The 11,103-nt window shown below is 44.0% G+C and overlaps 1 protein-coding gene across 1 annotated transcript in view; it reads left to right on the top strand.

The window, feature by feature from the left end:
• Nucleotides 1-9,562: 9,562 nt before the first annotated feature.
• Nucleotides 9,563-11,103, top strand: part of TCAF1 (TRPM8 channel associated factor 1) — a 42,465-nt gene continuing 40,924 nt past the window's right edge. The window contains exon 1 of the mRNA XM_054564490.1: nucleotides 9,563-9,681. The gene's annotated coding sequence lies outside the window, so the exon portion shown is untranslated. The remainder of the gene's footprint in view (nucleotides 9,682-11,103) is intronic.

The following is an 11,103-nucleotide window of genomic DNA, read 5'->3' as shown; positions in this document are numbered from 1 at the left end:
TCTTGCAAGGCTGTACTTTGGTATCATAACAAAGACACTGACATCGACACAGTCAAGATACAGAATATTTCCATCAGTAAGAAACCCTCTTGTTGTCATTGCGCAGCGACCCCACCTCTGTCCTGCCCTACCTTCTCCCGAACCTTTGGTGATCATAATTTGTTCTCCATATCCTTAATGGTAGCATTTTAAGAATAATACATAAACAGAATCATATGGTACATCCCTCCTAGAGTTGGCTTGTTCCACTCAACATAATTCTATAGAGATTCATTCAGATTTTTCCATAGAAAGAGTTCATACCGTTTTATTGCTGATGAGTATTTTAAGGTGTGTTTGTGCTAAACTTGTATAACCATTCCAATGTTGAAGGACATCTGGTTGTTTCCAGTTTGGGGCTTTTATAAATGAAGCTGCTATAGGCACTGAAATATTACTCAGCCATAAAAGAAGAATGAAATCTTGCCATTTGTGACAACATGGATGAACCTAGCAGGTACTACACTAAGTGAAATAACTAAGACAGTGAAAGACAATTACTGTATAATCTTATATGCAAAATATAAAACACAAAACGAATAAAACAAAACAGAAACTAGTCATAGATACAGAAAACAAACTGATCATTGGCAGAGAGGAGAGGATGGGGGATAGGTGAAAAAGTTGGAGAGGACTAAGAAGTACAAACCTCCAGGTGTAAAATAAGTTGCAGGGGTGTAATGTCCAGCATAGAGAATATAGTGCTGACTCTGTAAGAATCATATATAGTGACTAGATTAACCATGGTGAACACTTTGTAAGGCCCATAAGTGTCTAATCACTATGTTGTACACCTTAAACTAATACATTATTGTATGTCAACTGTAATTTAAAAATAAATTTTTTAAATATAAAATAAATAAACAAGCAAGGCTTCTATAAACATTCACACACAGGTCTTTGTATGAACATAAATATTCTTTGCATTAGGATAAACACCCAAGAGTGCAATGGCTGGGTCATATAGTAGTGCATGATCATGTTTTTGGTTGTGTTTTTAAGAAACCACCTAGCCATTAACCAAGGTAGCTGCATCATTATGCATTCTGACCAGCAACATATGGGTGGTCCAGTTCCTCCTCATCCTCTCCGCATTTGGTATTACCATCATTTTTACTTTACCCGTTCTGATAGTTTTTATTTGCATTTCCCTAAAAGTTAATAATGTTGAAAATCTTTCTGTGTGCTTATTTGCTGTCTATCTTCTTCAGTAAATTGTCTCTTCATGTCTCTTTCCCATGTTCTAACTGGACTGTTTGCTTTACTACTGATGAACTTTTGAGAGTTCTTTATGTGTACTAGATACTAGTTCCTTCTCAAATATATGGTTTGCAAATATTTTCTTCCAAACTGTACCTTAATTTTTCATCTTTTTAACTGAGTTTTTCTCAGAGCATACTTTTTTTGAAGTTAGTGTAGTTCTATTCTTCATTTTATAGACCATGTATTTAAAATGTAAGAATTCTATCTCTATCCTAGATACCAAGGGTTTTTTCCTGTTTTTCTCTAAAAATGTTGTAGCTTTGCATTTTAAATTTAAGTTCATTATTCATATTGGGTTAATTATTTTGTATGCTATAAGACCAATGGATTTGGGAGTTGGGTTGCTTTTTTTCCCCCCTATGGATAGTCAATTGCTCCAGTCAATGCTCAGCTAGAATGCTCATTTTATTTCATTGATCTACTTGATTATATCTGTGCTGGTGTCATGTTATTTTAATTTCTGAGACTTTAAAATGGATTTAAATTTTTAAATATTTTATAATGTATTTTGACGGTTAAAAATAAATAAATAAATAAATAAAATCTGCTTAAAAAAAAAGAAAGAAGGAACTCCTACCTTTTGCAACAAAATGGGTGGAACTGGAGAATATTATGCTAAGTGAAATAAGCCAGTTGGTGAAAGAAATACCACATGATCTTACCTATAAGTGGAATCTATTCTACAAAATAAGCTAATAAACAAAATAAACTACAGGCATGGAAACATGGAGCAGACTGAAAGTGACCAGAAGGGATGGAGAAAGAAGATAATGGTGGAAAGAAAGGAGATGGACTAGACAAAGAACATGTGTGAATGACCCATGGACATGGACGACAAAGTGGGAATTGACTATGGGAGCTTGAGGGGGTGGGTGGAGGAGGGCAAAGGGGGAAAAATTGAGACAACTGTAATAGAATAAACATGATTTAAAAAAAAAAATCTAGGAATAAATCTAACCAAAGAGGTAAAAGACCTGTACTCATAAAATTATAAGACATTGAAGAAAGAAATTGAAGAAGATACAAGTAAATGAAAGCATACACCATGGTCATGGATAGAAAGAATTAACATCATTAAAATGTCCATACTATCCAAAGCAATTTACAGATTCCCATAGAAATTTAATTTACTGGCACTTGCTTACAAAATGCTGCCCTGAAAAAAAATAAGACCTACAAAACAAAAAAGAGAAAAAACAAATTTAACAGATAGGCTCTGAAGTACATAATATATATTTCTCATTCCCAATGCCCACTCTCAAAATTTCTGCTCTCTCAGATGAAGGCGTGGATGACCCTTTGAGTGAGGAATCCAAACAAGCTGTGAAGCTGGATGAGAACAAAAGAATCATGGGACGGGTGGTAGAGAAGTCACAAACACTGTGACCACATGACCAGTCACAGAAAAGAGGATAGCATCTTTTACAGTTTCCTCCTTGGTGTGCCCTTGTGTATATTTGTGTTTTAGACTAATTTTCTTCTTTCATCCCCTTTCTCCTACCATTTTAGACAGGGTATGTTCACAGTGGCATATTTTTCACATTAGTCCACAGCTTATAGACTATCCAGACAGCATTTTGACATTCTAGAGAAAGAACAGTTTATCCAGGAATTCGGGTCTTAGAGATGAGTGCATCTTTGACACCATCAGAGAAAGCAGCTGGTGCATTCTAGCTGGGCATTGTGTTAGATGAGAGCTTTTTAAGGGGAGGAGCATTTGGCATGGGAAGAAGAAAACATGTTGATTTGGGGTAGCCAAGGACATAAAATGTAAGTGAACTCTCACGATTTTTTTCCCACCCAGCTTCTGAATCCTCCTCGTGTGTTTGGGGGATCCTCACTCAGGAGAGGCTAAAATGTTCTCAGCAGCCCTTGCATAGGGGGCCAGGCGTGGGACCCACACTCTGTCACTCAGGTGCTTTCATACCAGAATTTGGTGCAAGGACTAGAGGTGTAACGGGGGAGTCCCAGAATTAAATGTGGTGAGGCTGGCGCTGGAGGCAGAGGCGAGTCCGGTGTCCAGAATCAGCCGTGACCGCGGGGCACCGGGGAATGCGCAGCACAGGCGCGCTCTCTGGGCCCGGGAAGCCGGCAGTGCTGTGTCCTGATGGAACCAGTCTGCAGGATGGTTTCTGACCGTTTTGCAGAACACTGGTCAGCCGGATTCTCAGAGAGTCTGTGAACTATCATGTACTCCTTAATAAAGTGTTTTCTCTCTAAATAGCCCAAGTGTGCAACTGTGATCACTGGACGATGATGCGGAAACCTGGTAAACCAACAGTGTGGCACCATGATTGGGGTGTTTTTCTTCCTTCCATTTTTCTTTCTAATTTTATTTTTAATAGAATAAGGGGAAAAGTGTCTTTTTGTTTGTTCATCTGACTTTTCTTTAAAACTTTTGGCCCAAGTTATTGCCACAGAAAGGAGACCCTCGAAGAATGATTGCAAAGATTAACCCTGAAATTTCAAGCCACCAACCTTAGCTCACTCTCTTGCCATGACCTGCTTTGCACCAAGATGACAGCTTTGCCCTATAAAACCATGACTCACCACAGACAATCAGGAAAAGTACTTCAAGCTGTCTGTCAGTGATTGTGTCTCTGGGCAGTTTTCAAGGCCGGCCTTCTGTCTCTGCCAGGGTCAGTTTTCCTAGCTTAAATATTTAGAATTAAAAAGAGAGATTTAGGTTGCTTTTCTAGTTACCTTTATTCTCTGGGACAATTCTTAGCATTTCCCCTCTTAATTCTCTCAATGTTTTTGTCCCATCACCTGAAATCCAGAGGGAAGCTTCTATAGATTTGCAAAGGCATGCCATTCCTAAAAACCATAAAACATCCCTGATTAGTTCTTACCAGTACTAATGACCTTTGGATTTTCTTTCTAGTTCCTTTTTAAAGAAATGAGATGTACCTCCTTTCTGGCCATTTGGGTTTTTCTGACCAGCCCCGGTTTAAAGTCCCTTGACATTTAAAATATTCTCAAAAGCCTTTACAATTAGCAACCAATGATGTCTGCCAACTTTACATGGTAGCACTCCTTTGAGAGATCTGTCTAAAAGTCTGGATCCTTCCAGTGTTTACAAATCATTTTCACATAATATTCAAACACTTTTAAAATTAACATGTTCAATTTTAGCTCCTAATTTATCTGAGAACAGAAATTCGTGGAAGTTCATCTATGGGCCTTAAAGCAATGGCCTACTAAAATTACAGACAACAAAATGAAAAGCCACACTATGCAAACTACACATCCACTTGATGGGCACCAGGGAAGTTCCCTCTCCCCCCAAAAATGGACCTGTGAGCTGATACCTGCACTCTAAGCAGGAGTTCATTTGATGTATGTGGGGAAGGCACCCTGGGGAGTAGAAAAGTGAAGAACTTGAATTCTGGCCATGGAGAGTGCCTCTGTAAAGGTCCTGTTGACTTCAATTAAAATGGGCAAAAAGTATAATTCTATGTTGTTAGGGAGTGTGTTGCTCTAATGGGATAGGACGAGAGCACCTTGTGGTGGTCAAACTGTTCTGTATCCTGACTGTGGTGCTTACACAAATCTACACACATGATAAGGCAGCAGAGAACCATGCATACATACACAGAAATGAGTGCACGTAAAACTGGTGAAATCTCACCCTGACCGGAGTGGCTTAGTTGGTTGGGCATCGTCCTGCAAAGCAAAAGGTCGCCAGTTCAATTTCTAGTCAGAGCATGTGCCTGGGTTGCGGTGCAGGTGTCTGGAGAAGCAACCTGTCGATGTTTCTCTCTCACATCAATGTTTCTCTTCTTCTATTTCTCCCTCCCTTCCCCTGTCTCTAAAAATAAATAAATAAAATCACTTAAAAAAATAAAACTAGTGAAATCTGAATAAGCTCTGTGGATTGTACCAGTGTATGCTTCCTGGTTGTGATATTACACAATTAACTATGCAAGATGTGCTACCATTAGGGAAAACTAAGTGAAGGGTACACAGGAATTCCCTGTACATTCTTTGTAACTTCCTATAAATTGATAATTACTTCAAAATAAAAAGTTTTTTTAATTGTTGAATGGTTTAATTGACTGATTAAGCCCAATTTGCAGGTATGTTTTTTAAAAGAGATTTAAAAAGAAAATGTTACGAGTAGCTTTCTTGGATCTTGTAATGATGGGAGATATATTTTTAATTTTTCTATCTATATGTGTAAATTCTTAATAGAAAAATCTTAAATTTAGGTGTTACATTTAGTTTTCTTTTCTCTTTGTTTTTCCTTTAGATATCCTTCAACTCTCTTACTACAGAAGGAGGCCTTCAGCAAATCCTTAAAAAGTAAAAGATGCTAACCCTGCCTCACCCCAGCCCCCTGCCAGGCCCCCAGTTAGCACTAAGGGGAGGGCAGGTCCTTGGAGCTCAGTGAGCCACGTGGACAGTTAGCAAAGCTGCTTTGGGGTCTCTGATACAATGGTGGCTGCACTAGACAGCTTTTCTCAGCTGCCCGCCTCCTGCCGCTGGAACAGTGCATTTGCCTTGCTTGCCATTTCAAACGCGGGGAAAGAACATGTTTGGGGGTGGGGGGAGGTGTGTGTGTGTGTGTGTGCGTGTGTGTGTATTTAGCTAATTTGCCTAAAGGCTATCTTTTCTCTTCACCCCACCCAGCTGAACCAGAAAGAGAAGCTCCAGAGGCATGCAAGGGTGTGGGGCCCCTAATACCTCAGCACACCCGTGCCTGTGGCTAGTTCTTTCCATTCCCAGAAGGCAGCTCACCTTTTTAGGTTGTGCTTTTTAAGTTGTTTTAATGAAAACAACCGCCTCCCTTCTCCCTTATGCTTCTTTACCTAAAAGCCCCTTGGTGATCCTTTTAAAAAACGGGCTGGAACTAGGACTATCAGCTGTGCGGGATGTCTGAGAGCACCTGGTAAGAAAGCGGTCAGAGCCACTAGCTAAGGAAGAACTCGATCCTTTAAAAGAAAAAAGAAAGGACATTTAACAAAACCAAAAAAGAAAAAAAAGTTACATGCTTTTTATAATTTTTTTTTCATTCAGCTCTATGAATCTCCCAAGCGTATGAGCCCCACAAACTATATCTATAAATCTTATTGAATTAGCCTCCACAGCAAGGCTCTGGCCCTTCAGGCCCTCCAGAGAAGCCCAGAAGGAAGAGAGATTTCTATGTACAGTAATTCTCCTTCCACTGTCTTTTCCTACTTTCTAAACCTCCAAACTGTTTATCTATCCCCTTATCACTCCTTTAAAGAGGAACCTCCTTCTAAGCCCGTTCTGAGCCAAAACCGTAGCACAAATGAGAGCGTTTTTTTCCTCTCAGACTTTCTGGAATTTGGCATCATGGGTAAGAGGGCAGGTGGACAGGCAGTTTCGGGGGTGGGGCGGGAGTGAAGCAGCCTCGAAGGTGCCTGTGGTTGCAACAACACACCTTTGTAAATGTGTGAAACCTAGGAAGGTATGTCTCTGGGTCGGAGACACTGTGGTCCCAAAGGAGGCAAAGCTTTTCTTGCCGATTTTCTGTTTCTGCTTCGCCCCACTAGTGTTCCTCTCGCGCCTTACTGCTTATCTCAGAATTTCATAGTCCTCATAGACTGCTTTTGTTTCCATGACATGAAAACTGAGGTGCGGAAAAGAAGAAAGATTTCTCAGCATGACGCTAGGAGTTAATGACAAAGCACAGGCAGAAGTCCCCAGGTTTTCTCCCTCCCACCTGTTCTTTCCGCTCCACAGCTGACAGAATTGGTTTGGCAAGCTGGAGACTCAGGGGGCCTGAGGGTGTAAATCCAGTCTGAAGGCCAACAGGCTGAAGACCCAGGAAGAACTAATGTTCAGTTCAAGTCTTAGGGCAGGGCCCCAGTTCAAAGGCAGGAAAAATCCTCTCACTGACTGGAGGGTCTGCTTTTCGTTCAAAGGCACAAGTACTGCTCTTTCTCCCTTACCTCCTTTACCCTCAAAATCTGTAATCCTTTGTCCTTTACTCGCTTCCCTGCCGAAGTCTAATCTCCCTCAGGGGCACCTGAAAGGCCTGGCCTGAGATTGGAGGGCAGAAATGGGGGCTCATTTTTCAGAGGTTTCTAGAAATCAGCAACCTGGCCTCCCAGGCACAGAGAGGTAGTTTCTGACCACAGATCCTTTGAGGGCGAAAGGCGAAGCCAATGTCTGGGCACGTTTGAACCCCTGCACAAACCTGTGGAGCCGCATGAGGGTTTAAGGATTGAAAACTGAGTATACCTAAAAGACTGGGGTTCCTTGGGGGTGAGCACTCCCTCCTTCTCATTCTCTCTGCCAAGACAGCTGATCTCTCTCCTGCCATATCCTTCCTCTTCTCGGAAACTGACTGGGAACAAGGACACATGCCTGCGCACCCCCCACTCACTCCCAGACACACCCCCAGAATCCACCATTTTTAGTGGGTGTTGTTCTCCCTGTGTATTTGGTCACAGTTTCAGAACTAAAACATATCATCCAATCTCCTCCTTTATTAAAAAAAGAAATACTGAAATGCAAGCAGCAGAAAGGGTTAGCACAGGCAGAGATGAGCATGACCTTGGCATTTAGGCGCCCACTTAAGGCTCAAGTGCTGTCAGTACAAAACCCATGAAGCCAGGATGCTGGTGAGTCCTCTAGGCTTTGCTCTGTGTGCATGCATGTGCCATGCATGTTGTGTGTGTGTTTGGGGGACTGGGAAGAGATAGGGCCAGAGCAGTCTGCAGACCCCCTCCACCTGCAAGACCACGCAGATGACAGACCTCCGCCAGCAAATTCCCTGCCAAGGGTGGCCAGGCTGTTTTGCTCAGTTTCTCTCCTCTCCCAGCTGCTTCCTCTCCCCATAGGCCCTTTGCCCTTCCTCCCCTGATGTCACAGACCTGCACTTTGTGGACTAACTCTGGAAGTGGGGAGGAAAGTTTGGCCTGGGTGAAGGCTTGCAGAGGAAAGCAGGGGAGGGGAGCCCGCCCAGACTGGGAACCTAGTACTGACAGCCTCTGAGAGTGTAGAATGTCCTTACTCACCTATTGTCTCAGGTATTTCAACAACTCTGAAAAGCACCTGTCTTTTAAGTGGCAGTAAGAAGACAGTGGCAAGTGTGCTGTTGATAAGGGGTTCCCCCCACTACATTTTTCTGCCTGTAAAGAGCGAAACTATCTAGGGGGTGAAGATGAACAATGCAGATGAAAGAAAATGAACATGGAGACCTAAAGGAATGAGGATAAAAGGGAAGTGGGATTTAGAATTGAGGGAGGCCTATTGGATCCAGGACAGAAAGGTGATGAACAGGTCAAACGTGCTCGCAAGTATGTGAGAGGGGAGGAGCAGAGAATGAGAGGTCCCAACAGAAGCCCAGGTTCACATGATGAGATTGCTGGTGTTGATGGCCCATGAGGTTGTTGGCCTGGAGCAAGGCGCCCCAAGCCAAAGAAGCTGGGAAGGGCAAGGGGAGTGATTCTCCCCTGGAAACTCCAGAATGCACACAGCCCTGCCTGCACCTTGATGTTAGCCAGGGAGATGCTGGCTGGACTTCTGACCTACAGAACTGTACGATGATACAGATAATAAATGTGCTGTTTCAAGCCAGTAAGGGGGCCAGGGGGAGGAGGGTCCTTTGTTACCTCAGCCGTGGGAAATGCATGCACTGCCCAGCGCGCTGGCAGAGGATGCCACAGTGGCTTCAGAGTCCAACGGTCACACCTTTTCTCTCCCTCACGTTTAATATTTGTCACCTATTTATTGGTTAGTAGAAATTTTAACTCCCTCCTGCTTTATTTAATTCATAAAACAATACATGTGATGTTTTGAAAAACAGTTCGGTAGTTGTGAAGGTGAGCATCAATAGCCAATTCTTCAGCCTTCGCCCTGCCCTTAGACAAGCAGTGCACCATCTTCTTTTTATAAGAATGTAATCATACGCTCCATGTTAATACAACTTGATTCTTTTAATTAAAAAATATATCTAGGACCCACAGATTTTTAACTCGTCCTAGGCACTATTTGTGCATTATCTTCTATAAAAATATAATATTTGGCAACCTCTCACTTTTTCATAAATAGTTTCACGGATTTAGTTTTCAGCAAACTGCCCTGCTGGACTCTGGGGAAGGCGTGGGCGTCTCCACCCTAGATTTGGAGCCGCATCTTCGTGCTGAAATTGACACAAAGCCGGCCCTCTGCGGTCCGAAGGTACCCGGCCTGGCTCCGCCCCCACCGGCGGGGTCGCCAATCATCTCCCAGAACTTCGCCCACCACGCCCCCCCTTCCTCCCTGCAATTTTCCACGTCCTAGGTTTCGTCCACCGCGCAGTTCCTTCTCTGCTGAGAAGCTCTTTCCCGTTGTGAGCTGCCGCCGCCCCCTCCCAGCCAGTCCCCTCTGTCCCCGAACCCGCTGCAGGGATCACCGGGGCAAACGGTGAGTTGGGGAGGTCAGCGATGATTCCGGACCAAGGGCGGCCTGGAGGCGGCCCCGGGCGGGAGAAGGGGAGATGTAGTGAAAGCCCGGGAGGCTGATTGTGCGCTTGTGGGGTCAGCAGGGGAGGGGGCTTCGTGTGGGGCCTCTGCGTGTCTCGGATGGGCGGGTGGCAGACGTGGTCCACGCAGCAGCATTCCCTGCTGTTTGCCTTTGGGATCCTACTCTGGTATCTCCCTGTAGCTCGGTCTCTATTTCTTTCTTGCCACATCTTTATTCACCCTTGCTTGTCAGGAAGCGAAGACGACCCATTGTTTTCTTGTAATTTTGGGTGGGGGGGGGGGACGGGGTGCGCGCGCCCTCTCCGCAGGAGCCATTGTGATTTGAGCTGCAAAGAACCTTGGAGGCGAAGTCATCTCCCCTCCTGGGGCTCATTCTGGAACGATTGGAGTGTAGCCTGCTTCTGCATAACTCTCCCTCCCCCAGGGTTAAAGTCCTCACTTACCCTAGTGGTGTACGTGAGGCCCCGAGGGTGCCTGTGGTGGGGGAGGGAAGCGCAAGGGGCCGGGGGTGGGGAGGGGGAGGGCTGGTGGTGAGAGTGGGTGCCGGGAATCCTGTGGAATGTTAAGCCTGGAATGTATTTGGCCTTCAGGTAAGTTGCCGGGTAAACAGTCCCTGAGCTGGCCTCTGAGTTGACTCAGCCTGCTCTGGAGGGAGAAGGCCTTTAGTATAGGAGAAAAAGATTCATCGATGGGACAATCATGGAAACCACTGGAAGAAGAGCAGGTCTAACTAAATTTAAAGGACATGGTGTCCATCTAGGTGGCCATCCATCTATCCATCCATCCTTTCATACGCCAAACTATTTGTCAACTGGTAACATTTAGATCCAGTAGTTCCCTCTTGACTGTGGCTCCGCGGTTTCAGTTACCCCTAGTCAACCATGGTCTGAAAATATTAAATAAAAAATCCTAGAAATAAGCAATTTATAAGTTTTAAAACTGTAGGCTGTTTTGAGTAGTGTGAAGAGATCTGGCGCGGTCCTTAGCCGCCTCAACCAAGACGCCTCAACCTGAAGATCCACTGTCCGCTATCCTACTGCTGGTGTTCAAGGAGCCCTTACTTTACACCACAGTTTTGTTTTTGGTTTTTTTGCCACACGGGCCTCTGTATATGAACTCGCTTCCCCCAGAGTAAAGGCGGGGGTGGGAGGAGAGAGAGAGAGAGAGAGATTGAGAGAGAGATTCTTCTGTAACCTAATCTCAAAAGTGACATCCCATCAGTTTGCCTTCTGCTCATTAGAAGTGAATCACTAGTTGCTGCTCACAGTCCAGGGGAAGGGGTTATACAAGAGTGAACACCCAGAGGCAGGGATAATTGGGGGATAGTGTTAAAGGCTACAGGGGTTATTAACAAATAATGTTG

This window comes from Pteronotus mesoamericanus, unplaced genomic scaffold, assembly GCF_021234165.1.
Source record: "Pteronotus mesoamericanus isolate MK-2021 breed Mesoamerican mustached bat unplaced genomic scaffold, CSHL_Meso_final scaffold_85, whole genome shotgun sequence".
Lineage (NCBI taxonomy): Eukaryota > Metazoa > Chordata > Mammalia > Chiroptera > Mormoopidae > Pteronotus > Pteronotus mesoamericanus.
This window is presented reverse-complemented; position numbering and strand designations above follow the sequence as displayed.